General features: G+C 43.9%; 1 non-coding gene across 1 annotated transcript; it reads right to left on the bottom strand.

Moving 5' to 3' along the window:
• Positions 1–17,945: 17,945 nt before the first annotated feature.
• LOC138765590 (U6 spliceosomal RNA) lies at positions 17,946–18,050 on the bottom strand. The gene has a single exon (XR_011358586.1). It is a non-coding gene; the product is annotated as a U6 spliceosomal RNA (small nuclear RNA).
• Positions 18,051–25,823: the final 7,773 nt, after the last annotated feature.

The following is a 25,823-nucleotide window of genomic DNA, read 5'->3' as shown; positions in this document are numbered from 1 at the left end:
GGTCTGTGTGACTGGTGTGGTGCTGCGTGGAGAGGTGGCCATGGGGTGCTGGGGTCGACGTATGAGGGTCATATTAGATGGGTGAGGTGGCAGGTTCATTTCCCAGGGCTGAAGCGGGCCCCTAGTGGTCAAGGAGGTCCTGCGAGCCCCATAGCTGCCTGAGGATGGGGATGTATGCTCGGTCAGCGTTGTCCTGGGCTGGAGGATGGCGTGGTATGGTGGGTGATCCTGCTGGTGCCATGTTCCTGGAGGAGATGGTGTCCTCCCTGCCACTGCTGAACCTAACGTAGGCATAGTTGTGGTTTGCAAGTAGGAGGAAGACCTGCTCGACCAGGGCTTTGGACTTGTGTGTCCGTACGTGCTTATGCAGGAGCACCGGTCCCGGGGACATGAGCCATGCTGGAAGGGACATTCCAATCACCAACTTTCTGGGGAATAAGAACAGATGTTCGTGAGGGGGATCTCGTTGGTAACCGTACACAGCAACGACCGAATGGCACGGAGCACCTCGGGCAGGACGTCTTGCCAGTACTCAACAGCCCACCCTTTTGACCTGAGAGCCAGGAGGATGGCCTTCCAGACCACCCCGATTTTGCGTTCCACTTGCCCATTGCCTCTCGGGTTATAGTTCGTCGTGCGACTGGTCACGATGCCCCTCGCAATCAGGTACTGGCGTAGCTCGTCACTCATGAAACTAGACCCCCAGTCGCTGTGGATGAAGGCGGAGTAGCCAAACATGGTGAAGATCTGCCCCAGGGCCCTGATGACGGTGGTCATGGAGGTGTCCGGGCAAGGGATAGCGCAAGGGAAGCGTGAGTACTGTGTCAACTACCATGAGGAAGTAGACGTTTCAGTTCATGGAAGGAAGGGGCCCTTTGAAGTCCATGCCGAGCCACTCGAAAGGCCGAGTAGCCTTTATGACATGGGCCTGGGGTTGGCAGAATAAACAGGGTTTACACTCCGTGCAGACCCGACAGGCCTCGGTTATGTCCCTGACGTCCCTGATGGTGTACAGCAGGTTCCAGGACTTAATGAAGTGGTACAACCTGGTGACACCTGGATGGCAGAGGGACTCTTGCAATGCCTGCAGCCTGTCATCATGCATAGACGTGCAGGTGCGAGAAAGGGCAGCGGGGGAGGTCATCAACCTTCCCAGGGTGGTACTGGATGTCGTAGCTGTAGGTTGCCAGCTCGACTCTCCAGCACAGGATCTTATAATTCTTGATCTTGCACTCGAGGGTAGTGTTAAACATGAACGCCACAGCCCACTGGTCCATGAGGAGGGAGAATCTCATGCAGGCCAGTAGTGGCGCCAGTGGCGGACTGCTTTCATAATCGCCTTGGCCTCCTTTTCAATGGCGGAATGCCTTAGTTCGGAGCCGTGGAGGGTCCTAGAGAAGAAAGCGACGGGGCGCCTCTCTTGGTTGAGGGTAGTGGTGAGGGCTACCTCGGAGGCATCGCTCTCCACCTGGAAGGGTGTGTCCTCATCCATAGCCTGCATCGTGGCATCCGTGATGTTTTGCCTGATGCAGATGCAGGTTGCCTGTGCCTCAGGTGGGAGGGGAAAAGTTGTAGCTTGGGCCAGTGGGTGGACCTTGTCCGGGAAGCGAGGGACCCACTGTGAGTAATAAGACCAAAAGGCCATGGCTACTGCAGAGGGCCTTTAGCATGCGGTGGAGAGGTAACACCATTAATGGGTGCATACTTTCTGGATCTGGGCCGACGACTCCATGGGCCATGATGTACCCCAGGATGGCAAGGCGGGTGGTGCTAAACGCACAATTCTCCTTGTTGTAAGTGAGGTTCAGCTTCCTGGCCGTCTGGAGGAATTTCTCCAGGTTATCAATTTGATCCTGCTGGTCACGGCAGCAGATAGTGACGTTATCCAGATATGGGAACGTCGCCTTCAGCTTGTGCCGGTCTACCATGCGATCCATCTCCCGCTGGAAAACGGAAACCCCGTTCGTGACCCCAAAGGGAACTCAGCGGAACTGGTACAGGCGCCCATCCACCTCAAATGCGGTGTAGGGCTTGTCCTTCAGGTGGATGGTGATTTGGTGATATACCGATTTCAGATCAATCGTTGAGAAAACCCAATAGCGGGCTATCTCATTGACCATGTTGGCGATCCCTGGCAGGGGGTAGGCATCCAGCTGGATGTATCTGTTAATGGTCTGGCTGTAGTTCATGACCATCCTCGGCTTAATTCCCCCTTTGACCACCAGGACTTGGGCTCTCCAAAGGCTGTTATTGGGCTCTATGTCACCTCCTGCCAGGAGTCGCTGCACCTCCGCTTTGATGATGTCTCTGTCTGCGGTGCAATAGCGCCTACTTCTGGCGGCAATTGGCTTGCAGCCTAGTGCAAGATGTGTGAAGAGCGCCAGTGGAATGATGCGCAGTGTGGGGAGGCCGCAGGTTGACCGGAGCTGGTAGATTGGCGTGCTGTGTAATATGAGTGGATGTTGGGGCCCCCCTGAAGACAAGGGTGACACTCTGCAGATGGCACTGGAAATCTAGGCCCAGGAGGACTGGGGCGCAGAGTTTGAATATGACCAGGAGCCTGAACCCTGTGTAAGTCTCCCCTCCCACAATTATATCAGCCGAGCAGCACCCGAGGGTACCAACATTCTTATTCTTGGCGGCGAGGGCGATCGAGCAGGTGGTGGGGTGGACTTTTAATCTCAGGGAGTGGGCCACACTCGGGTAAATGAAGCTCTTGGTGCTGCCACTGTCGAACAGGCACTTCGTTACCTGCCCGTTGACATGTACATCCATCATAGAGCACCTGAGATCATGAGGGATGTTCCTGGTCAGCGTGGTGGTGACCAGGACTGTCTTGAAGTCGGAGTCATCGCTCTCCGGTTGTGTGCAGCGAGAGGAGCATCGATAGGGCAGTCTAGTCATCGCCCATGTTGACCATGTCGACATCGGTCATGGGGTGTGGCGTGCGGTAGCCAATGGCATCCAGAGGCGTGGGGAGTGTCGTTTGGGCAGCTTGGTCATCGCCTTTGTTGACCACATCGACGTCAGTCGTGGGGTGCGGCGTGCGGCGACCATTGGCACCCGGAGAGGTGCAAAGCATTGATAGGGCGGCTTGTTCACTGCCCGTGCTGACCACGTTGTTCTCAATGTTGTCGGGGACCCTCTGTGTCAGCTGCTGCCTGGCCCAAGATGACGGCGGCATGTAGGGGTCCACTGCGTGGCTGGACTCCTTCCCCAGCCGTGTTCTTTGTGCTGGGGGAAGTGACATCATATTGGCCAGCGGCAGTGATGTCATTACATCAGCTGGAAGTGACGTCGCTGTAGTTCTTGGCGAGCGGCACTGGTGAGCGCGGGGGGTGGTCCAGGTGCTCGGGGCACATGATGCGACAGTCATTGGTTGGGCTGGATGTTGCACCATCAAAGTCGGGGAAGGCAGAAGTCGTAGTGAGGACAATGGCGCCGCCTGGCACGCGCATATGGAGGGGTCCATAGGGGAGGTGAGGAGGTCATAGAGGGCCGCTGAGTTGCCGGCTGGTTTTGAGAGGCACATTTTAGCAAAATGGCCTTTCATGCCACATCGGGAAAAATACTGGTTCCTAGCCGAGCAGTTTTGGTGCAATTGTCAGTCTGACCCTCACCAGGACTAACAGGGGCACCGGGCGCCTGCCACAGCGAAGTTTTCCTCCCCAGCTCGGTCTGGGGCTGCAACAGCAGTATGAGAGGGTCATGAGGGAACCTGGGGGAACCTGGAATCGAAGGCTTTAATGTGCAGGGCTGCCGCTTCCAGGGTTTGGACCACTTCAACTGTCTTGGTTAGGGCATAGATATTGTCTTCCAGCAGCTTCTGCTGGATGGCCCTTGAGCATAGCCCTTGGACGAAGGAGTCCTGGATCAGCCTCTTGACCTCCACTGTACCTACCCCGGTTTCAGTCAGACATGGTCGGGCCAACTCTCGCAAGTGTTCCAGGTAAGACTCAGCCATCTCCCTGGGTTGCTGGACTCGAGTGTTGAGGAGGTACCTTGCACAGACCGCATTCATGAGGGGTTTGTACAAGTTCTCAAGAGTGTCCATTGTGCTCTTGTACGTGGAGCAGCCTTTGGTTGCCTGGAAGGCGTGGGGACACAACTTTGACCGGAGTAGGACCAACCCCTTCCGATCTGAGTCCAGGATGCCGCCTTCGTGTGCCTTGATGATTGCCTCGACCGCGTGCTGCCAGATCTCGAAGCGTGTCTGGGCTTTTGGGTGGCGTTGGTCAACTTCGAGACTCCCTGCGCTCAGGAGTTTTTCCATGGCAGCCGTGGGAAAATTTTGTGGATTAAATTGTGGTGTGCTGTTAGACGGAATCAGACACACACAAGGTAAAGACTGTACAACAGGCTTTAATCCACAAAGACTTCCACAGAGCCAGGCTGGCTGTAGCTGCAGTAACTCTGAGTGAGCTTCTCGAGGCCGGCGCAGGCTTATATCCCAGAGGGTGATTGACACCCGACCGGGTGGGGCTTGATCCCTTCAGGCCGACTGATTGACAGCCGGGCAGATGTCCCCTTACACTTCTGCAGTACAGATGTTGCCCCCTGCAGTAGGCTGGTGGCATGGTTTGAAGAAGACATTATCTCATAAAGCAATAGGCAAATTAAAGCAATGTCACAACAACTGAGGCTTCAGTTAAAGCAGCAGGTTTTCCCCTCAGGAAATAGATCCAAGACTTCGGGTCATGAAAGAATGTGTGATTCTCATTAAATGTGGTTTGTTTGAGTATTGTTTCACAACTTTTCAAAGTTATTATTTAATTGATGCCATATATGTTTTGGTGTACCAGGAAGGCATTAACAGGCCTTGGCATTGCTCATCATCGTTCCTCTGCCTTTGAGATGAGTGATTTTTCCAATACACAGATGTTGACAACCAATGCAAAAATTCTGATAATATTATCTTAAGGTCAGAACTTTGTTCCCATGAGAACCTACAGAAGAACATTTGTGTTCTGAGGTAGTCATTTGGGATTAACATTTGACTTCATTCCAAATTGTGGCTTCTGAGGTGACCGGCAGGGAAAAACCACAGATCAGATAGGAGACATCTCATGGAAAGGGCAAATGGATAATTTACGTGCCTCTTCCACTGTTACACGGGACTTCCCAGTACTTGCAATGAGAGGACCTCAGCTTCACAAATATTCCTTCTTGAGCACTCATGAGTCAGTGATTCTCACTGATTCTTTTTTCTCTCTCTCTCTCTCTCGCAGAGGCTTTGAATCTCTGTTGATCTATGATCTCCTCCCAAAATAGAATCGTAAATAGAGTGCCTGTTTCAAGGTTCAATATTCAAGATTCGATAATATCGAATATTGCACAAAATTGCATTTAATCTGCTGTCAGGCAGACCAAGATTCGCCATGAGCAGAAATTACAGTCGGAGAAAGAGCAACAGAAGAGAGTCCCTTCAGAGTCACTGAGTGTCCGTGGATTCACCTCCAGTGCCTCGGCAACCTCGGCAACCACGGCAACCACAGAGACTTCACTCCAAATTATTAGCAATGTAAGATCCAGATCCAAACCTCCTACAGGATCAGGAAGCCTTCAGTATCTGAGCCCCCACAGGAGCACGTGCGCCCTTGGCAGCCTCTCAGTTCCAATACCTTGTACCCCTTCCCTGTCTCAAGCCAGTCTTCATCAGTCCACAACGTGGTGAGTGTGAGTAGATTGACCACAGCCTGCCTGGATTCCTTGCCTCAAGTCGCCAACGGCCTGTGTGTTCTTCAGCCATGGTTGCCTCCCCCGAGGGTCATCTCCTCTGCTTCTCCTCCTCAAATGGCTGGAAAGTTCTCTCTGTTTTCTGGTACCCTGCACCAGTCCTCTGGTTCCCCGGAGTCTGCAACCTCTTGAGGCCGGTGCCCCCATCTTGGGCCCAGACCCAGTGGTCGCAGAACTTCAAAATAAAACACCATTGGCTCCTTTAAAAGGCCAGTTGTGGAGAACCATCAATACTTGGACTGGGCAGCAGAACCCTGCAGAGGAGCGCTTTGTGTTGGCCCCCAGCTCTCATCGGGTCCACACCAGCGTCGGCATTGACGTTGGAACAGATCTGGCTGCCCCACATTTTTTTTGGGGACGGTGTCAGCCGCGCAAGTGAAAATGGCAAGTGAAGTATAATTGTGACCTCAATGCTGAGGATGTTGGCCTGGGAGAGGACACTGATAGTCGTTCACTTGGATTTTCAAGGAATTGGGAGCAGAACACAGAAAATAATAAATAATGTGAAAATGAGTTATTGAACAAGTCTCTGATTGAGCTTATTGTTTATGAATCTGATGGTGGGAGGGTAGCAACTGTTACTGAACCTGGAGCTATTAGCGATAATTCATTGGATTAGGAAGGAGACGCCCAGAATTTTGTTTTAAGTTTCCAACTGAGCCAAGAGGGACCCTCAAGTTTTCATTCTATTCATTCCAAAGAAATGAAGTGGAAGCTAACACTGCAAGGAATGAATAATCCTCAAAAATGGATTACACCACAGATGGTGAGTCTGTCATATTCAATCCTGCAAGCATTCCAAAAAATATGAATTATATAATCTTTAGAGATCAATTCACAGCTAATAGGAAAGTTGCAATAAATTCCAAAATCTTCTTGTTATAAAATAGCTGACTTATTCTATTCACATGCAAATCATGTTGTGAATTTATTTAACAAAAACATGCTTACTTTTGAAATATTCTATATTTTATACTCTGATTTGTTTTTTTGATAAGGACATGAATCATTAACCAGCAATGACTGTGGAAATTGAGATGGTCTGATTCTTACATTTTCAGTTATTGCATCCCTATGTCTGACTGTTTGCTTGAAATGCAGTTAATTATACTTTAACAAGGAGAATAATGGCCATGGCTCCAAGATTTTCATGTACCAAGAGAACAAGCAAAAATAGGCCATATTGTCTGTCCCCTCAAACTTACTCTGCCGTTCGATAAGACCATGGTGATTTTCCATCATCCTGTCCTCTTTCCATATTAATATCTGCTTGAATTTATTCAGTGGGTGCATATCCACTGATCCCTGGGGTAATGACTACTAAAGATTTTCCTTATTGTAAATTTAAATGGACAACCCTTTATTCTGAGATTGAGCACGAAGTTCCCATGCCAAATGAACTATTCCTCCAGCATTCATATTATTGAGCCCATTAACCATAACATGCTTATTTAAAATGCTTTGACTGCTCAAATTCTCCTCACTCCTCAGAAATCAGTCTAGTAAGTCTTTGTTAACATAAAATCCATTCATTTCTTTTGGTATCCAACAGAGATTCCAACATTTCATTGTGATCCCATCACCAGCCACATTCCCCCCTCTTTACCCTTATCTGCCTTTTAGCCTCTCTGTGACTTCCTAATCCCACACTTCCACCCCTTTTGGCATTTCCTGCTATAATTGCAGAAAATGCAATACTTGTCCCTACATCTCCCCATTCATTGACCTTCCAGGTGAGGCAGAGTGAGACCTGTGCCTCATCCAACCAAAACTACTACATTTAATGTAGTTGATGTGAACCCACCCCCCCCCCCCCCCCATGGTGAGTCCAATTGTAGATTAGGCAATCGCTTCACCAAACACCTGCACTCTCTTTGGACATCCAAGTGGGTACTCCTGGTTGCTGACCACTTTAATTTCCCCTACCATATCTACACAGACACATCAGTCCTTGGTCTCATCTATTGCCACAGTGAGGCCAAAGATAAAATTGAGGAACAACACATCGTTTTCCTCTTGGAAAATGGCGTGGAATTGAATTTTCAAAGTTTAGGTAAGCCCACTTCTGTTATGTTCCACAGTTTTTACTTGTACCCATTCTTGCTTTTCTCTCTAATTCATATCCTCTCCCCCTCCAGTGGTTTCTTTCTCTCTCTGTCTCTCCCACCTTCTACTGTCCAATGCCCTCTCATTTCTTGGAACTATAGAACCAAAGAAAAATACAGCACAGAAAAAGGGCTTTCATCTCTTCTAGTCCATACCGATTTAGTTATTTTCCCTAGTTCCACTGACCTGAACCCTGACCAGAGCCCTCCATATCCCTCCAATCCATGAACCTGTCCAAATTCTTCTTAAATATTAAAATTGAGCTCAAATTCATCACTTCAGCTCCCAGTATATTCCACACTCCCACCACACTCCGTGTGAAGGTTCTCCCTAATGTTTCCTTGAAACCTATCTACTTTTAACCTGAACCCATGTTCTCTGATTTTTACCTCAGTGGAAAAAGCCTACTTGCATTTACTCTGTCTAGACCCCTCATAATTTTAAATACCTCTATCAAATAGCCACTCATTCTTTTGGTAAACTGAAGCCAAAAGATCTTTGAGAGAGAGAGAACACAAAATTCGAAGTTGTCTTATGTTGCTTGCAGAGAGAGGAACCACTGGCTTGGTCCAGATCCTTCTGGCTGCCTTTGGAATGTTCATCCTTTTTGATATCCCAACATTCTAAACTGTCCTCCAGACCATGACTCCTGCTCTGGGCCTCCATCCACTGCACAGCACCCCCCAATGGTGGTTTATCGTCCAAGTCCAGAAATTTTTAGATCATTTTCTGCAGATGCCCAGTCCGTCTCCCACTCTCTCAGCAGTCCACCTTCACCTTGGCTCTCTAAGGCAAACTCACTTTTTAACATAAAACCACACCACACATAGGCCAATACACAACACAGAACTCTGTAACAGCAGTGTATTTGGGATAATTGTCTTGCTGTAGGATGAAGCATTGTTCAATGAGTTTGGAAACATTTGTTCCAACTTGAGGAGATAAGATGTTTCAATACACATCAGAATTGATTCTGCTACTGCCATCAACAGTTACATCACCAATGAAGAAAAGACCGCTAATACCTGTGGCAGCCATACATGTTCAACCAATACAGCCCCACCACCATGTTTCATGGATGAGATGGTCTTCTTTGAATCTTGGGCATTTCCTTTATGCCTCCACACTTTGTTCTTGTCATCATTCTGATACAGGTTAATCTTGGTCTCATCTGACCACAAAGCATTTTCTCCAGAATTCTGCAGGCTCTTTTAAATACTTCTTGGCAAATTGTTATCTGGCCGTCCTGTGTCTGTGACTATCTAATGGTTTGTATCTTGCAGTGTAGCCTCTGTATTTCTGTTTGTGGTGTCTTCTGCGTACAGTAGTCATTGACACATCTACACCTGGCTCCTGAAGAGTGTTTCTGATCGGTCAGTCGGACATTTAAGGGCTTTTCTTCATTATGATGAGAATTCTTCTGTCATCAGCAGGGGAGATCTTCCTCAGCTCACCAGAACGCTCTTTCTTCTTAATGATGTTCCAAACAGTTGATTTTGGTCATCCTCAGGGTTGGGTGATGTCTCATACTGTTTTATTCAGGTTTTTCAGCCTTTTTTTTTACTTTAATTGGCACAACTCTGGTCCTCACATTGAAAAATGGCAACTACAGACTCCAAAAGTGATCAAAAGCTTCAAAATTAGCCGAGCTCTCTTATACCTGCACCAGTGAAGCAATTAAACATACCTGAGTAATTACAAACACATGTGAAGCCAAATGTCCCAAACATGATGGTGCCCTGAAATGCTGGAACCATAATTTAAAAAGTGCTGTAATTTCTACATGGTCAAACCAAAACGTACACAGAAAATCATGAATGTGCATTTTAATCATGTCAATCGTTTGATTATAAATTTTCATTTGTGGAGCAAGTCGGCAAATAAAGGGGAAAAAAGGTGTCTTTGTCCCAAACATTATGAAGGGCACTGTATTTTTTATATCTTGTATTTACGAAATTGTAACTTAGTAAATTTTGATCCTTGTCCTGCACAATTACTGCTGCTGAGAAACAGCAAATGTCATGACACGTTCATGACAACCTGATGGAATCTTATTTTTGTGTAGTAGTTAGTTCATCCATTGGCAGCAGTACTGAACACACTATGTGGTCATAGCAGTATATCATTGATCATCTGAAAAGAACGACTGCATTAATGTGAACGGAATGAATTCAATAGGCAGGATACCAGGAGCTAAACCTACTGAATAGTAATGAATATCCAGGCAAGTTTTGTTATGACATTGTGATTACATCTGTATCACCCACAGACTTATTCCCTTCCTTTTTAAAAAAAATGTTTTATTTTTCACACTATGAACCATATTAACCAAAATACACACAAACATTTCCCTCTTGAATATACACAGTCATTTTCTCCCCTTTTTCCCCCTTCCCTTCCCTCCCTCCTACCCACCCCCCTCCCTACCCACTAAACTACAACATATACAATACAATAAACCCATTAAACAATGTCATCACACAATGAAAATAAACAAGAAAATTGTGTCATCTACTTTTACACACTGGGTCAGGTAATTTTGTCTTCTTCTCATTTTATAATTTTAGGGGGTGGAGGTCTGCGGTAGGCCCTCTCTGTTGTGATCCATGTTAGGTTCCCAACTTTGTTCAAATAATGTGACTTTGTTTTTTAAATTATATGTTATTTTTTCCAATGGAATACATTTATTCATTTCTATGTACCATTGGTGTACTCTCAGGCTCTCTTCTGATTTTCAAGTTGACATTATACATTTTTTTGCTACAGCTAAGGCTATCATAATAAATCTTTTTTGCGCTTCATCCAGCTTGAGGCCTAATTCTTTACTTCTTATATTACTTAGAAGAAAGATCTCTGGATTTTTTGGTATGTTCCTTTTTGTGATTTTATTTAATACCTGGTTTAGATCTTCCCAAAACTTTTCCACTTTCTCACAAGCCCAAATTGCATGTACTGTTGTTCCTGTTTTCTCCTTACAGTGAAAACATCTGTCTGATACTATTGGGTCCCATTTATTTAACTTTTGGGGCGTGGTGTTTAGCCTGTGTAACCAATTTTATTGTATCATGCGTAACCTCATGTTTATTATATTTCTCATAGTTCCAGAGCATAGCTTTTCCCATATTTCATTTTTATCTTCATGTTTAAATCTTTCCCACTTTTGTTTGGGTTCATAGCTTATTTCATAATTTTCCTTCTCTTGCAACTTGATGTACATGTTCATTATAAATCTTTTAATTATCATTGTGTCTGTAATCACATATTCAAAGCTGGTTCCTTCTGGTAACCTCAGTCTGCTTCCCAGTTTGTCCTTTAAGTAGGGTTCCAGTTGGTGGTATGCAAACATTGTACCATGAGTTATACCATATTTTTACTTCATTTGTTCAAATGATAATAAATTATTTCCCAAAAAACAATTTTCTATTCTTTTAATCCCTTTTCTCTCCCATTCTCTAAAGGAAAGGTTATCTATTGTGAAAGGGATTAGTTGATTTTGTATCAATAATAATTTTGTTATTTGGTAATTTGACTTATTCCCTTTCTTGATGCCATGCTCTTGTTTCACCTGTTTTGAGTTTTTACATATTCTTAAGAAGCCATGATACCTGAAAGTGTGTGTCCACAGACCCTTAAATAGCAGGACTGGTCAATAGGTATATGGGGTTACTATCATTTAGCTGACCCTCAGAGTATGAAGGTAGATACTCCGTACTGTACTGCAAATGCATACAACATTGATTAGGCTTCTGTATGAATAAAAAAATCTGCTGGAGGAACTCATTGTGTGTTTGACAGTATTTGTTCAGGCAAAGGAATGGTTGATGCTTCCAATCGAAATCTTGCACCAGGGCAGTGCTCTACTGTCCCTTTGTAGGGTCCGTACTGCTCTCTGACAAGAGCAACTTGTCCATGAACTACTCTTTGCAGACAATGCGGCTTTAGTTGCCCATTCAGAGACAGCTCTCCAGTGCATGACGTCCTGTTTTGCAGAAACTGCCAAAATGTTTGGCCTGGAAGTCAGCCTGAAGAAAACTGAGGTCCTCCATCAGCCAGCTCCCCACCATGACTACCAGCCCCCCCACATCTCCATCAGGCACACAGAACTCAAAACGGTCAACCAGTTTACCTACCTTGGCTGCACCATCTCATCTGATGCAAGGATCGACAACGAGATAGACAACAGACTCGCCAAGGCAAATAGCACCTTTGGAAGACTACACAAAAGAGTCTGGAAAAACAACCACCTGAAGAAACACACAAAGATCAGCGTGTACAGAGCCGTTGTCATACCCACGCTCCTGTTCAGCTCCGAATCATGGGTCCTCTACCGGCATCACCTACGGCTCCTAGAATGCTTCCATCAGCGCTGTCTCCGCTCCATCCTCAACATTCATTGGAGTGACTTCATCACCAACATCGAAGAACTCGAGCTGGCAGAGTCCGCAAGCATCGAATCCACGCTGCTGAAGACCCAACTGCGCTGGGTGGGTCACGTCTCCAGAATGGAGGACCATCGACTTCCCAAGATTGTGTTATATGGTGAGCTCTCTACTGGCCACTGAGAAAGAGGTGCACCAAAGAAGAGGTACAAGGACTGTTTAAAGAAATCTCTTGGTGACTACCACATTGACCACCGCCAGTGGGCTGATATCACCTCCAACCGTGCATCTTGGCACCTCACAGTTTGGTGGGCAGCAACCTCCTTTGAAGAAGGCCACAGAGCCCACCTCACTGACAAAAGACAAAGGAGGAAAATCCCAACACCCAACCCCAACCAACCAATTTTCCCTTGCAACCGCTGAAACCGTGCCTGCCTGTCCAACATCGGACTTGTCAGTCACCAATGAGCCTGCAGCAGACGTGGACATACCCCTCCATAAATCTTCGTCCGCGAAGCCAAGCCAAAGAAAAGAAAGAAAGAACTGCTCTCTGCACTGTATGTTATGTGAATCTGCTTGGCTCATTGCAGGAAAGTGGTAAGTACACTGAATAAGGGTACACAGTAAAATTCTGAGGATTCTACCTTGAAAGAATACTAATTTTATCTTGATTCATGAAATTTGCAAGACGATTTCATTTTTTTTAATGGATTTATAATTTTTTTCAATTATTTTACTGTGTGCTGAAAGGTACAGATGAAATTCTTAAAATGGCAGCTATGTTGCTAGTTCAGGCCTGCACAGAGCAGGGGGAGGAGACATACGGTTCATGTTGGGTCCAACCGCCCAATCTCACTACCATCAGCTCTGTACAGGCTTTAAACAACTTGTGAATAGAGCAGAGAGTGGCACCCAAGGTGGCGGTGCCTATGATCAGCAGAAGAGGGGTTGCAGTCTCCAAGCATCTGGAGGACAGGTGCAGGGCCCCAGAAAATGGGGAGAACACCCCACGTTTGAGAAGAGAAGCAGGACGTTTACCACAGCGGCAGAGCAGTGAGGAGTTCTGTGCCTTAAGAATACACAAGTGGTAGGCTGCTAAGAGGTTGGAGGTGAGGAACCCGTGCAGGCTGCTGGTGACTGTGGCCGTGGGATTCCCAACAGGGGACGGACTGCTGGAGACTGTCTCAAAACTGGCTGAAGGGGTACCAGGGATTGGAACTGGGATATGAGGGCACTGATAGCTTCCTGATTGTGTTGGAGGTTTGGATCTGGAACTCAGGCGGCTGATGGTTTGGACTGGATTCGTTATGGCTGTGGGGGCTGCAGCAGCACCGCAGGCGAAAACAAATTCTGTGTAATATTGCACTGCCTTATTACATGCTATAAAGGAATCTTGAATCTTGACCTATCTTGACACTCTGCAGGTGAACAATTTGCTGTTAGGCTGAATGTATAATTTATTGTGTTAGTACAACCGGGATGAAATAATCAGAATGCTTCACAGTAACATTTATTTCATAACTTTTAGCATCTCCCAAGGTATTTGAATATTTGGAAATATTTGCCTTATTATGTGGAAAGGAAGATTGAAGGAAATGGTCAATTAAAGCAATTGCAGTTTGAAGTTGAGATAGACAACAGAAAATCGAGAAGAATGGGAAGAGGTACCCTTTGGATCTTCACTCCACATTTTAATGGAAAGTACTGCAGGGAAAGAATGTGCAAATTGTCCCTGTAACCTCTGAAGGCAGTTTCCTTTTGTCAAAAAACGGAAAGCAAAGAATGTGTTAATGACACCCTTGTCAGGCATTTGAAAAATGAGCCTGTCTTGATGGAAGAGCTGATAGGTGGTATCCTACATCCCAATGTTAATTACACCTTGGGACATCCTGAGGTCATGAAACATTTTATGTGAATTTGACTTATTTTCTCTGTTTCTCCAGAAATTTTGAACTAAAGTTTAAAACATAATGATTGGGTGAAAAGGAGATGGAGTAAGTTAAAGGTGCAGTAACTCGAGGAGAGTGAAGGGAGTAGCAGAGGGAACCTTGTGCACACCATTTATAGGGAATGAACATCATGAAAGAGTACAAATTCTTCGATGAAGCACATAAGTCATCGGAAGCTGTGATTGAAGAGCTCAGGCTGGAAATGTTGGTTATATATCTTTGCCTCCTGTGGATGCTGTGAGACCTGCTGAATTCCTCCCGCATTCTTGTTTTTTTTACCTGAATCATTCTGGTAAGGTCAGTTCACCATTATACCATTCCAGCTGTTGTCAGGGATCCATTGCCCTCATATCGACATCCTTTGAGCTTTGATATAATCAGAAAAACTTAATGCCTCCCTGGAAGTTTGCAGGATCCTCCTGCATATTATTTAAATCAAAGCTGTCTGGGACTCTTTCAGTTATTTTCATCTGTAACTGAGCTGTGTCCTCACTTTAAAAGACACAAGTTGACATAAAGTAATAAAATTAAATTCACTTTTCTTCCACCAGGCTTTCCCTTTAAAAGGTATATAAAATGAACTATTCTTGTCATTATTATGTAATAATCTAAAAAAATTCATACTTTTGCCAATTATCATATTTCTCGACAACTCATTCAGAGTAAATTTGAAATGCATGTCTTGTCCACATGCTTCTCAATAGATGGATAAAAATTTGCTTTTAAGATCTTGACCAGGTGATTACATCAAGAAGTGCCTTGGATTCAGAATCAAAAGATAAGAAATAGGAGCAGGAGTCAGCCATTTGGCCCGTCGAGCCTGCTCTGCCATTCAATGACATCATGGCTGATCTGATGATGGGCTCATCTCCACCTACTTGCCTTTTCCCCATATTCCTTTAATTCCTTTGTAAAAGCTATCCCATCGTGTCTTTAATATAAAACCAGAGAACAGTGCGGAAATAACGCACTACTGAATTGTTCACTTAATTTATTTGGTTAAAACTTTGTAAGTTAATTTCAAATTCTGTTAATACCCATCAACTTAACGGATAAAAAATTTAATCGTGTCACATAGCAAATATAACTTGCAGGACAGAAATGAATGACTTAGCTCAACGACCTCATGTTCGTGTGAGCATCCACATAATTTTTTTTTAAAGCAGTTCCTTCTTCCCTTCATGTGCTTATCTAAAGAAGCATTCAAGTTGGTTGCTATTCCAGACAAGATCAGAACAAGGCATGAAAGTTGAGGTTTACGGTAGCATCATAATGTAAACGTTCATATTATAACCATCTTACGACATTACTATAAAAAACGTAAAAATATTAGTGCACGAAAAATAAGGCAGTGTCTTTGGTTCATTGATTATTCAGGAATCTGATGGCAGCAGAGAACAAGCTGCCCTGTGCCGTTGAGTGCCTGTCTTTAGTTTCCTCTGCCTTTTTCTCAATGATAGCAGAGTGAAGAGGGCATGGCCTGGGTGCTGGGTGACTTTGAGGAAAGAGGCTTCTTTTTTAAGAGACCACCTCATGTAGATGTCCTTGATGGAGTGAAGTCTGGCGCCTGTGATGTCGCAGGCCGAGTTAACAACCCTCTAGTGTTTATTCTTGTCCTGAGACTTGGCGCCTCCATGTTAGGCAGTGATGCAACCAGCCAGAATACTCTCCAGGGTACAGCTGTAGAAATTTTCAAGAGTCTTCAGTGACATACCGAATCTTCTCAGACACCTCACAAAGTATAGCCACTGGCGAGCCTTCTTTGTGCTTGCATCAACATGGAAGCTCCAGGACAGATTCGTGGAGATATTGACACCCAGGAATTTGAATTTCTTGACCCTCTCCACTACTCGATGAGGACTGGCTCCTGATTCTTGATTTCTTCCAAAATTTCACAACCATCTCCTTGGTTTTGCTGACATTGAGCGGAAGATTGTTGTCGTTACACCATCCACTTTCTTAAAACTTTCCTGTCACAAAATTTGCCCAGACACTTTTGAGTTTGGTGCCAGTGGACATCTTCTCTAAGTCTGTCTTTTCAAAATTTTATTTTTAATTTGGACATCCAGCGCAGTAACAGGCTCTTTCGCCCCATGAGCCCAGGCCACCCAATTGACCTATATCGCTGGCATGTTTTTAACAATGGGAGGAAATCGGAGAACCAGAAGGAAACCTACGCAGACAGAGCCAGATTCAAACCCCATTAACTGATGCTGTTATCAGCGTTGCGCTAACTGCTCATACTGCTGCATTAACTTCAATCTTAAAATTTATAATCTTAAAGATATTTTTTAAGTTATCACCACTCATTTGTAGAGAAAATAACCCAGCTTGATGATAACCCATTTCTAAATAGGCATAACCCAAGCTCTGCATCATTTTAACCAACTTTTCCTGGGTTATTTTACATTGGCCCTACACCCTATTTACTTTGTGATAACAATACACAGTTCTTTAAGTAATAAAAAGATTATTTTTAAATAATCTTACGTTACTACTCTTTGTATCACTGAGTCATTGCTCATAAGATATTTAATTGGAGTTTGTCCAAATGTGCCTCACCCAGTTTTTACGTTTGGGAGAAGGGAATGCAGCTGACAGTGGGATTTGGAAGACTGTTACTGTGATATTTTACAATACTGTGAAATATTTCAGAAACAAAATAAACCCATTGTGGTATCTTCGATGTTATGCTTATGCTTAGAAATTCCAGTGCCTGAGTTGCAATATTAAGGCTTTTCACATTTTCAGCATTGAAAATGCTCTGGCTGAAGCTGCTTGTGGATATGGAGGTTGGCAGTCACATGTCCAATCAGGCCTGTGTTGTGGCTTATGGAGAGGTCAGTCTCAGAAACTAACTGAGACAAAAAACAGAAGTACTTCAACCGTCAAAACATCCTCATGGGAGACTACTTCATAATTCCTGACTGGTCTAGATATAATAAAGTTTTCCATGTCTCAAACATCACCATAGCATAAATTTCACATTCCACCATTAGCATATGGCACCATTGGTTGTTATGCGTCCTTCTCAAGACATTAGTGATTTTGTTCACCATCAGGAACTTGAACCACACTCAGAAGAAATGGTGGGCAGTGCACATATTTCTGGAGCTCACAAACTTATATCTGCCACGTGCACTGTGTGCCATTATTACTGCTACACCAAGAGAACCCTGCTATTTACTTCAGAATGGATCTTTATTCTGCTACATCCATAAGCATCCTTTTATCCTTCCCATTGCAGTACCTTTAGGCTCTTTAGTGTTGCTGTCCATCTCAACGGGATGGAGTTATCATCAATACATACTCTATTGCAGGATATAACCTCTCGGTTGATGGAAACTGAACTGTGAGAGGGAATAGATTGAAAAAATTGTTTGGAAGAGGGGTGGTAATAATCTTGGACTTTCCCTTTCAAATACGTGGGAATACAAAATCAGGAGATCAAATCAGGGGCCTGGATCTGGGGCTATTTTTGGGCGATGTTTGTGTTATGGTTCTGTGCAGGGGGATACCTGAAGGATGAAGATGATCGATGCATTCTATGACAGGTAAGCCACTCAGTCGCTGAGCTGGGAAGCCCATTGTGGATTGGGAAGACCCCACAACCATGTGGTTGAAGTCTCCCCTCCAGTACTCTAAAGGAAGCATTGTGTAGCAAATAAAGTAAATGTATGATCAAAATACTGGTTTCAGCCACTAAAAATAAAACACTATTTTACCACTGAATAAACCAAGTAATATATTTGTGTAATTTTTAAAACCTTTTTTTAAAAATATGGAATGATTCACATATTTGCGTGTCATCCTTGCGCAGGGGCCATGCTCATTTTCTCTGTATTGTTCCAATTTTGGCATATGCGCTGCTAAAATGTGCCCAGTGTAACAAGTTCTTAAAGAAATTAGGAATCATGGAGATCACATTTCAACTTACAGGAACATTAAAAGGAAAACAAATATATTTCCTCATTCTTTAGTTTCTTTTCGATCGAAGTGTTGACTGGGCAATAAAACAGAAACCGAAAATACTTGGCAGGTCAAGGAGAATCTGTGAGGAGTGAAACTGAGTAACATTTCTGATTAATGACCTTTCATCTGAGTCTTTTATCATGCTTTTAAACGATATTAGAATCTGGCAGTTAAACTGTGACGGACTGAGAGCCAAGTACAGTTAACTGATCTGATTATTATTGTATTTTTTTTGTGCTTTGATACCCTGCTGCTTCCTATTGGCATACTTCAGAGAGGATGATGTACATTCTGAAACACATGTCTTCATCAGTACGAGGTCAATGTCACTCTCTGATTACCTGGTAAGATGTGCATTACTGCAGAACTGAAATGTTCAGTCAGCATTTTCTCACCCCTGAGAGAGTTATAAATTTTCTTGTACCTCTGCATCTATTAGCTTTTCCAAGATGTTGAACTCAAATTTGGTGCATGGTAATTCATAAATATTCTGTGGAAGCGTGCTTGATCTGCCAAGGCACTTCATCTTGTTTAATGTTTCTTATGCTATCTGCTGCTATTTCGCAGCTAATTGATTTTCTGCAAGGGTAGGTTCTTACATCCCCCCACCCCCTCCACACACACACACACACACACACACACACACACACACACACACACACACACACACACACACACACACACACACACACACACACACACACACACACACACACACACACACACACACACACCTGTACATTCTATGATTCTGTATACTTTAAGATTCAATATTCGATTTATTGTTAGGAACAAAAAATAAGACAGAAATGTTTTCCTTTGTTTGTTCTGCAAAGGTGCACAATGAGGCACCACCATTGCTGCTGTCAAGACAGGAAAGAAGCAAAAGTGATTCCGTTCAGAGACGTCAATTGTCAGTGGGTCTCACTGCCTCCTCAATATCACAGCCTCCCTCTCCTCTGTAAGCTCCATCGCCACATGGTGTCCTGTCAGTTCCAGCGGTGAAGCTGAGGATGAAGCATCCAGGTGACCTTCCTCAGCCCCCTCGCTCTTCAAAATGATTAGGGAGCTCGCAGAGCTCGAGGATCTTTGAAAGCTGTGATCACCGTTGACACCATCATGGTCACAGTGCTTGATCAGCTCAAGCCAATCGACAGCTGCCTGTAAGGCCGTGGTCCGCCAAGCCCTGCACTAGTCCAATTCTATGGTCTCCTACCCCGTTGATGACCTCTTGCCCGCTTCTCCTTCTCAAGATGGTTTCTCTCCCACTCGAGTGCCCTATGCCACTCCTCTGCTAAAACTCAGAGCCTGAAACCCTCAACGTCTGGACTGACAAACATGGGTATTGCCATCTTGAGCCACTTTTGATCTTCATTGGAACATCTGCACCAGCTTCATTCTATGAGTAATTTAAAGCTGTCTGAAACTTGTTACACCCACCTTAAACCTGGTCTTGGGGTTCAAATGCAACTCATCTGTTCATTTGCTCCACTGAAACTTTATCTACTTGATTTTCTTGTCTTGGGTCTTTCATTTCTATTGCCTTTATATCAATAAATATAATTCAATGTTCATGGGATTTTCATGTAGATCAGACAAAATAAGCAACTACAGTAAAATCCCCAGTAAAAAAAAATCAAGGAAATAAACAGTTTTTTTAAAAATTAAAATAGATAAGAATAAATAAAAATGTAAATAAAAGTTTAAAATTGTTAAAGTAATTATGTTCTCTGAAGCAGCACATGACCCCTTGGTGAAGATGGAGCAAGCATCCAGCCAGCTGTTTGAATAAAATTTGAATTAAATTATGTTTGAATAAAATGGTGGCATCCAGGATGAAGAACTGGTCGATGCCACTCCCCACTGGGGCAATTCTCCCAAAGTGTCTCCTTACCTCTGCCTTGCAAGAGTATTTATGGTTATTAGTATTAGGTTTATTAGTCTTTATCTGTAAACTTGGGGGGGAGGGGGTTAATTATAACAGCAACATGATTGGTGTAACAGTTAGCGCAATGCATTTGCAGCACCAATGACTGAAGTTCGAATTTAAAGTTTGTAAGTTATAGGAATTATCGGATTAAAGAGATCTTTACATAATTAAAGACTACAATACTGATTTTTTTTTTCAAATTACTTTACATTTTGCCTGTTTTTTGTCTTTTAAACTGTTTATTCTTACTGCAGGTGTATTATTTAGACATTGTAAAAGTGTGTCTCAGGCAACCGGGAAATTTGGACATTAACGATCCCCATACGTGTCAAATATCGGGGACTTTTCTGCCTATTGGTGCAGAGAGCAAATTCAAAAGGAGGAAAAGAGATGATTTACTAGATAAATGTGCTGAGGAACGAACAAGGAAACCAGCTAGAATTGGTCAATCAGGAAGGGTTAAATCATGATCTGGCATCTTGTAGCGTGATAAATGACCACTCACAGACACGAAGTAAGGGTCAAAGGCTTTATTGATCTAAAGATCTAAGCATGCCTCAGCTAGCTCAAGTCCAAGGGCAGGTATGGGGGAGAAGACTAGGGCTCTTGGCCTTTATAAGGTCCTTGGGGGTATGGGCTACTGACTCTCCAGACAGGCCAGCCTGCCCAGCTCAGTAGGGAATGTTCCACCGCACTTCTTTAGGGAAGAATCACCATCAGAATCAGGTTTATGTCATGAACAATAAACCTGTCGTGGGATGGTGCGGAGACCGAAAAATTGTGAGCCTTTAAGAGACTATTTGACAAGCACATGAATTAAAGAAAAATAGAGGGCTATGTGGTAGAAGGGTTTAGATTTTTTGGGGGGGATTAGAATATATAGGTCAGCACAACATTAGGGGCTGAAGGTCCTGTACTGTACTGTAGTGTTTTATGTTCTATCATAAAATTGGTTGTTTTGTAGCAGCAGTAAGGTGCAGAACAAGGTGCAAAAATTACCATATATTGCAACTATGTAAATGCAAGATTTTTTAAAAAATAAGTTGTCCAAAAAAAGAGAAAGAGTGAGGTAGTGTCCATCGGTTCATTGTCTGTTCAGAAATCTGATGGCGGAGGGGAAGAAGCTGTTTTTCTAATAATGAGTGCGTGCTTCATTCTCCTCCACCTCCTCCCTGATGACAGCAGTGAGAAAAGAGCATGATTTGGGAGGTGAGTACCCATGAATGATCATATCATAATAGAAGTTTACCTAACAATTGAAAGGGATTTAGTTCGTTTTGAATTAAATGTATTGCAAGGGCATGAGACATATTTTGGCTTTGATAGTTTGGGATACAAATGAGGTAAAGAAGGAATTGCTAGCATTTAAAGAATGAAAGCACATTTTTGAAGTAATATGTATCCCTTGAAGGCAAAAAAAAACCCAATAAATTAGTCTTGAATGGCCATCAAGAGAAGTTAGCACTAGGTAAAAGACAAAGGCTTATAATTTGGCCAAAAAATTGATAGCCTGGGGATTGGGAAATTTTAAAATGCAGTCAAGGACATCCAAGGTATTGATAAGGAAAGGGAAGGTAGAATATAACAATAGGCTTGAAAAAATTATTAAAGCAGATTCTAAATTGTTTACTTATATTGGCAAAAAAAGGGTTTCTTCGGGCAAAGACAAAGGAGAATCTATTGGAGAATATATTGTTTCTGACTTCATGTATGTAGAAATAACTCTCCCCCACCCCTCCCCCATCCCCTTCCCCCAGAAATAGTGGAAAAATATAATGACCAAAGAGATCAAAGAAACTTTAAGGAAGCAATGAGAAATGAATGGGGGGGGGGGAAGTATGAATGAGAATATGGCATGGGGCAGTCGGAGATCGCTTCACCTTTGCTCTGTCCGCATCAGTGACAGGGCCAACCACTTCATTTCTCCATCCCACTCCCTTGCTCACATATCTGACCATGTTCTTTCAATCCAAGACCACCCATAAATTGGAGGAGCAACACCTAATTTTCTGCCTGGGTACTCTCCAACAGGATGGCATTAACACTGACGTCTCCAGATTCTGCTGGCCTACTCCCCATTCTCCCCCTCTTCCCAACTCTCTGCCTTCTTTACTCTTGCTCTCCAGCCCCTTCACCTCCCCTTCTTGGCTGGTGTGCTCTCCCTCCCTCATCCACCTATTACTTCCTGCTCTGCCTGTACTCCTCCCCTGCCCCTCCTCCCCCTGCCATTTTGTTCGGGCACCTACCTACATTTTGCTCATAAAGGGCTCACACCAGAAATGTTGGTTATGCATCTTTGCCTTTGCTATATAAAGTACACTGGTTGACCTGCTAGGTTTCTCCAGCATCGTGTTTTTAATTTTAAGTCATGAGACTGGATGACCTATATCCCAGGTGGTTGCTGAGATAATGAAACCCATGACTGGCATCTTCCAATAGTTCAGAGTCAAGAATTGTTTTACAGAAATGAAAAAAAAAACTAATGCAATCTCACTATTTGTGGAAAGAGGGGGAGAGAACATTGGAGAACTGTAAACTAATTGGCCTGACATCAATAGTTGGGAAATTGTAACAGAGAACTTAGAAAATAATGAACACAAAGACTGCAGAGCAAACAATGGGATAGAGTCCCAATCCAAAATGCTGACTACCATTTCTACCCACTGATTACCTCCAGCATCTCATTGTTTGCACTTGGATAATGTGATTGTGTAAAATCAACATAGATTTGATAAATGGGAGTTTAGGAAAGAAACTTGCAATCCCTCGAATGGATAAAAGATTGTATAGTTGAATTTTCAGGTGCACCATTTAAACAATTATTAAACGATACTGGGGCCCACATAGAATTGAATGTAATGAATATGTGAACTACGTGTTGGTACCTGGATGGAGTAAAAAGTTTTAGAGCATGGAAACAGGGTCATTGGGCCAACCTTACCATGCGGATCAAGTTGTATACCCAAGCTGGTGAAATTTAAAGGTAGACAATCAAAACGCAAGGATTAATCGTTCATTTTTGATTTGGTAGGCTGTGACCTACAGGGTGCCGCATGTTATCCACGATCTACATTAATGGTTTGAATAAAGGAATCAAATGTAAAATATTTGAGCTTGGTGAAATGTAAAACTGGACGATAGTGTGGTTGTGAGCCAGATACACAAAGGTTTCAGAAGGATTTATATGAACATGGAATTTGTAATATGTGATGTTATCTATTTTGTTTAAAACTTTGATTTTTTTTTAAACACATGGTGAATGATTGAAAGATGTTGCTCAGAGAGACCATGGCAGCCTTGCAAATTACATGCTGGTAGAACAAACAATGGGGAAGGAATATGACGTTCAAGTTCAAGTTTATTATCATCTGACTGTACATGTGCAATCCATTGAAATAGTGTTTCTCTGGACCACAGTGCACACACATACTCACACAATCTACATTACATAATACAGTAAAATCCCCATTATCCTGCACCTACGGGGAAATTTTCCGGTTGACTGAGATTCAGTCTTACAATGTCTAACTGATGCACCTGCGTTAAGAATGCACTGTTTAAAAGGCAAGATATGAAGTAATTCCAAAAAAAAACAAAATCAGTATTGTAATCTTTAATTATGTAAAGTTCACTTTAATCAAGTAATTCCTGTAACTTACAAAACTTATATTTAAATTCGAACCCTGGTCGCTGTAACAGTGTTGCGCGAACCACCTTGCTAACCGTGCTGCCATCATAATTAATTCCCCTTTCTCCAAAGTTTACAGATAAACCCTTACTAATACACAGGGCCTATTACTAATAAAAATAAAGACTTACTCAGCAGGGATCGGGAGACACTTTGGGAGAGTCGCCCCATCGACTGGCATCTCATTTTGGTGGCCTGTTTAGACCCCCGGCATAACCCGACTCACCTTCTTCCCAGTGTCCCCACCAGGATCTCGATGCAACCTGACTTACCTCCATGCAAGTGTCTCGGTCAGGCCCTCGGTGCACCTTCCTTTAAATTCGAACCCTGGTCACTGTAACAGTGTTGCGCTAACCATGCCACCATTATAATTAACTCGCCTCCCTCAAGTTTCCAGATAATGCCTTATTAATATGCTTAATAATATACTAAGAAAGATAAAGACTCTTAACAGGCAGGGATAGAGAGACCCTTAGAGAGAGCGGCAAGCGGCATCGGCCAGTTCTTCATCCTGGATACTACCATTTTATTCAAACACAAATACATTCAAACAGCTGTTGTGGGCAGGTCACGACCAGGCGCTCTGCTAGCTAAATGCTTGCTCCTAAGGAGTTGTGTGTTGTTTCGGAGAACATGTAAAATTTTAAACTTTTCTTTAAAACGTTATTAATTTTTTAAAGATTATTTATTTTGTCAATTGTTTTTTCCAGTTGTTTGAATTTCCAGTTGATTGAATGCTGGATAATGGGGATTTTACTGTAATCACACATTTATATATTTTAAGATACACTGGTATTTTAAAATAAATATATTAATTTTGGGATGTTTTTCCCCGGTTGCAGGCTACTGTTCATCAATCTCACAGCCTGCGGGAAGACGTTATTTCCCAGCCTTATATTTCAGAGCCAGCTCTTCAGCGCTTGACGTCCTGCTTTGCGGAAACTGCCAAAATGTTTGGCCTGGAAGTCAGCCTGAAGAAAACTGAGGTCCTCCATCAGCCAGCTCCCCACCATGACTACCAGCCCCCCCACATCTCCATCGGGCACACAAAACTCAAAACGGTCAACCAGTTTACCTATCTCGGCTGCACCATTTCATCAGATGCAAGGATCGACAATGAAATAGACAACAGACTCGCCAAGGCAAATAGCGCCTATGGAAGACTACACAAAAGAGTCTGGAAAAACAACCAACTGAAAAACCTCACAAAGATAAGCGTATACAGAGCCGTTGTCATACCCACACTTCTGTTCGGCTCCGAATCATGGGTCCTCTACCGGCATCACCTACGGCTCCTAGAACGCTTCCACCAGAGTTGTCTCCGCTCCATCCTCAACATCCATTGGAGCGCTTTCATCCCTAACGTCGAAGTACTCGAGATGGCAGAGGTCGACAGCATCGAGTCCACGCTGCTGAAGATCCAGCTGCGCTGGATGGGTCACATCTCCAGAATGGAGGACCATCGCCTTCCCAAGATCGTGTTATATGGCGAGCTCTCCACTGGCCACCGTGACAGAGGTGCACCAAAGAAAAGGTACAAGGACTGCCTAAAGAAATCTCTTGGTGCCTGCCACATTGACCACCGCCAGTGGGCTGATAACGCCTCAAACCGTGCATCTTGGCGCCTCACAGTTTGGCGGGCAGCAAACTCCTTTGAAGAAGACCGCAGAGCCCACCTCACTGACAAAAGGCAAAGGAGGAAAAACCCAACACCCAACCCCAACCAACCAATTTTCCCCTGCAGCCGCTGCAACCGTGTCTGCCTGTCCCGCTTCGGACTTGTCAGCCACAAATGAGCCTGCAGCTGACGTGGACTTTTACCCCCTCCATAAATCTTCGTCCGCGAAGCCAAGCCGAAGAAGATTTCCTTTTATTATTGAAGGGTCAAATATACCGTGCGCTGGATAGAAAGGATCTGCAGTGATACTTTGAGCCCTATTTTGGCCATTATTGTAAAAGAAATGGAACATCAGAATAATGACTGCTCTGAATATACCTGTCCTGTGCCTTCCTTATTTCTTGTAGGAAATCTAGCCATTGCACCTCTGCTGTCCTTCGTCTAG

This window comes from Narcine bancroftii, chromosome 5, assembly GCF_036971445.1.
Source record: "Narcine bancroftii isolate sNarBan1 chromosome 5, sNarBan1.hap1, whole genome shotgun sequence".
Lineage (NCBI taxonomy): Eukaryota > Metazoa > Chordata > Chondrichthyes > Torpediniformes > Narcinidae > Narcine > Narcine bancroftii.
This window is presented reverse-complemented; position numbering and strand designations above follow the sequence as displayed.